We start from the raw sequence: 4,385 nt of genomic DNA on the forward strand, positions 1-4,385 counted from the left end.
TCTCCACACAAGAACACTGGAGTGGGCTGCCATTTCCTTCTCCAATGCACGAAAGTGAAAAGTGAAAGTGAAGTCGCTCAGTCATGTCCGACTCCTAGCGACCCCTTGGACGGCAGCCCACCAGGCTCCCCGTCCCTGGGATTCTCCAGGCAAGAATGCTGGAGCGGGTTGCATTTCCTTCTCCAGCTTACTCACTTAGTTGTGTCCAGTTCTTTGTAACCCCATGACCTGTAGCCTGCCAGGCTTCTCCGTCCACGAAATTTTCCCAGCAAGAACACTGGAATGGGTTGCCATTTCCTACTCCAGGGGGATCTTCCTGATCAAACTCGCATCTCTTGTGGCTTGGTAGGGGGATTCTTTACCATTGTGCCACCCGGAGAGCTATCTTAACTTATAGTACATCTCAGTTCACACTAGATACATCTCAAGTGCTCAATAGCCCCATGTAGCAAGTGGCTACAAATTGGACAGTACAGACATAGTTCTTCCTAAAGGCAATGAATCCAAGGAGTGGGGTGAACACTTTCTGATTCAAGAGTTTCAAAGGAAACTGAAGAAACTTCTAGTTAAGAAAGGATATTGAAATGTCCTAATAGTTTGTCCTTTCTTTATACTTAAGCATATGGGCAAGAAATACTAAAAGCAGGGAAAAAAGGCCAAACCACAACCTGGCAAACTAAACAAAACCAATAACTGTTAAAAAGTTGAATTGTGACTCACAAAATTCATATGTTGAAGGTCTAACCCCAGGACTTCAGAATGTGACCTTATTTGGAGATAGGGTCTTTGCAGAGGTAATCAAGTTAAAACGAAGCAACTAGGGTAGCCCAAACCACTACTGATCGACATCCTTATATTGGCTTGGCCAAAAAGTTGGTTCAGATTTTTCTGAACCATTGTATGGAAAAACACGAACAAACTTTTTGGGCAATCCAATAAATAAAAGGAAATTTGATACAGAGACAAGCATAGAGGGAAGACCAGATGAAGAGACAGAGGTAGAAGACAGCCAGGAGAGAGGCCTGGAACATGTGCACAAGCATGAAGTTAGATCCTATCTCACATCAGGTACAAAAAAGTATCAAGGGCTTCCCTGGTGGCTCAGCTGGTAAAGAATCCACCTGCAATGCAGGAGACCTGGGTTCAATCCCTGAGTTGGGAAGATCCTCTGGAGAAAGGAAAGGCTACCCACTCCAGTATTCTGGCCTGGAGAAATCCATGGACTGTATAGTTCATGGGGTCACAAAGAATCAGACATGACTGAACAACTTTCACTTAATCACTTATATCTATCATTATAACATCATACAGAATAGTTTCAGTATCCTTAAAAAAAAAAGTATCAAGCAGTGTATTATTATCTAAACATAAGAGCTAATAAGTATAAAACTCCTAGAAAGGAAACAGGTGAAAATCTTTGTAACTTTTATTTCAGCAGTAGTTTCTATACATAATATCAAAAGCACAAACAAGAAAAGGAAAAGTAGATTACTTGGACTTAGTTCAGATTTTAAAACTTTTGTGCCACAATAGGGAAAAAACAACCTACAGAATGGAAGAAAATATTTGTAAATCATACATCCGTTGAGTCTAATAGCCAGAACATATAAAGAATTCTTGTTGTTGTTGTTTAGTCACTGAGTTGTCTCCAATTCTTTGCTACCCCATGGGCTGTAGCCCGCCAGGCTCCTCTGTGCTTTGGATTCTCCAGGCAAGAATGCTGGAGTGGGTTGCCATTTCCTTCTCCAGAGGATCTTCCCGACCCAGGGATCAAACCTCCATCTCCTGCCTTGGCAGGCAGATTCTTTACTGCTTAGCCACCAGGGAAGCCCAACGACAGCAAAGAATTCTTATAACTCAGCAATTTTAAAAGCCTAATTAAAAAACAGACAAAGTATTTGAATGAACATTTCTCCAAAGAAGAAACACAAATTGCTAAGAAGCACGTGAAAAGATGCTCAACACCATTAGCTATTAGGAAACACAAAGCAAAACCACAGTGAGAAACTACTTCATGCTTACGAGAAGGGCTATAAAAGAAAGGGAAAAAATGGCTAATAAGTGTTGGGGTGAATGGGGAGAAATTGGAACCCTCATTAGCAAAGTGAAGAGCATTTTTTCACTGCTCATGTAATTTATACAATAGGACCAGCTTACCACTGGTCTTATTGTCAGGGTAACAATTAATACGTGTAACCAGATGTCCTCTTGTGTTTCTCGCTGTGAGTGATCTCAGTAAGATGGAGTCAGATTCCAGGTCCACGGTCTATATACATCCACAAAGCGCTCTTCAAGAATCCAGCATCCAGGGGTCCACAGGCTCAGTAACATCCGCCTCCAGGGACTGGTTCTGGCACGGATCTGTGACCCAGATGTGAAACTCACACACAGATAAATAAACTACCCAAATCTCAAAAAGCATTCGTGGGTAAAATTGAATTTCTTTCTCAGTTGATAAAATTTTAAAATACAGAACAGAGGAGAGAGTAATCTAACAAATACCCATGTCCTCCAACTGTCAGAATTTAATGCTATTATTTTATAGTTTTTGCCCCTGATTTTATAAATCTAGTAAGGTTAAAAGTGAAATCTCCCATGTATATTTTCCTCCCCAGAAGAATTCACCATCAGGAATCTGGTGTCTGCCCTTCCAAGTGGTTTTTATATTTTCACTGCATATACTGTATTCATAAATGCTTGTAACACTATTTAGTGTAATTTTAAGATGTACAAAAATGGTATCATATTTTATTTTCTGCAACTTGCTTTTTCAGGCAATCATGTATTTTTTTATTTGTCTTTGATGATATATATAGCTAGATATAAATACACATGTAGTTCATCCATGGAATTTTCCAGGCAAGAGTACTGGAGTGGGTTGCCATTTCCTTCTCCAGGGGATCTTCCCAACCCAGGGATTGAACCCGGGTCTCCTGCATTTCAGGCAGACGCTTTACCATCTGAGCCACCAGGGAAGCCTCCATAATAACTTACATAGTGTTTTATCATATGAATATTTACAAATTTATCTATCTAAAGCTCTACTTGTAGACAATTAAAGCTTTTCCAAATTTCCTCTATTACAGACAATGCAACATTCTTGTACACGTTTCCTGATGCACATGCACAAGGATTTCTCTATAAAAATCTAGGAGTGGAGGGACTTCCCTGGCAGTCCAGTGGTTAAGACTCTAAGCTCCCAAAGCAGGGGCCATGGTCAGGGAACTAGGATCCCATATACTGCATGGGGCAGCCAAAAAGTAAAAAAAAAAAAAAAAAAAATCTAGAAGTGGAATTGCTCATCAAAGAGCATGTGCATTTTGGACTGCACTAGATAAATACCACCAGTTGCTTTCCAAAGTGGGTGTCCTGCTTTTCCACCAGCAGAGTGGAAGAATCTCTGTTTTGTATAAGATTTTTCTGAAGATCAGATGGGTTGCAAATAAACAGAGAAGTGATTACATCAATGAAATGCAAAGAAATTCAAAATAACTATTAGGCTCATCTGTGCTTAAATGTCCTTCTGCCATCTCATCTCCATGCGTACAGACCCACGCCCATTAGAGGATTCCACCTGCTGCTTCAACCCATATTGTTCCCAGTCACGTACCTTCATGCAAACAACTCTCTCCTCCTCCTTACTTACTTTTTATGCCTCCACCCCTAGTCTCATCTCTCTACCCGCTTCACTGGGGCAAAAAATAAATTCCTTCCATTTTCTCATGGAAACTTGCTCAATCATCTCTTGTGTCACTTGGGGCCTGATTCTCTTGCCCCAGTTTTACTTTCTATCTTTTCAAGACAGTTTCTCAAATACAGTTCTCTCCTGTAGCTGTTAGGAATTGCTACAAAACTACCCAACATTTAACTGGATTAAAACAACATTATTGATTAGCTCATGGTTCTCTGGGTCAACAGTTTGGGCTAGGCTCAGCTAGGCAGTATGTCTAGTCTTGGCTAAGTTCATTCATACATTGTGGTCAGCTAGGTAGCTTTGCTTCAGGAAAATGGTTGCCTATTAGCTGAGGAATAGCTGCTATTTGGCCACATATCTTTTAGCTAGCACAAGCAAGCTAGCTTGTGTTTATTCTTTTTAAATATACTTTTATTTATTTACTTATTTTTGGCTGTGCTGAGCCTTCATTGCTGCACTTGGGCTTTCTCTAGTTGCAGCTAGCGGGGACTACTCACAGTTGTGGTACACAGGCTTCTTATTGCCGCAGCTTCTCTTCTGTTGCCGAGCACAGGCTCTAGAGCACAGGCTCAACAGTTGTGGTGTATGGGCTTAGTTGCTCCTTGGCTGTGGGATCCTCCCAGACCAGGGATCGAACCCATGTCTCCGGCATTGGCAGGCAGATTCTCTACCACTGAGCCACAAGGGAAGC

General features: G+C 41.2%; 1 non-coding gene across 1 annotated transcript; it reads right to left on the reverse strand.

Annotated features, from left to right (window-relative positions):
* Positions 1 to 2,903: 2,903 nt before the first annotated feature.
* On the reverse strand, positions 2,904 to 2,975 carry TRNAF-GAA (transfer RNA phenylalanine (anticodon GAA)). The gene has a single exon. It is a non-coding gene; the product is annotated as a tRNA-Phe (tRNA).
* Positions 2,976 to 4,385: the final 1,410 nt, after the last annotated feature.

The sequence above is a fragment of the Bos javanicus genome, chromosome 13, assembly GCF_032452875.1.
Source record: "Bos javanicus breed banteng chromosome 13, ARS-OSU_banteng_1.0, whole genome shotgun sequence".
In the NCBI taxonomy this organism is placed as follows: Eukaryota; Metazoa; Chordata; class Mammalia; order Artiodactyla; family Bovidae; genus Bos; species Bos javanicus.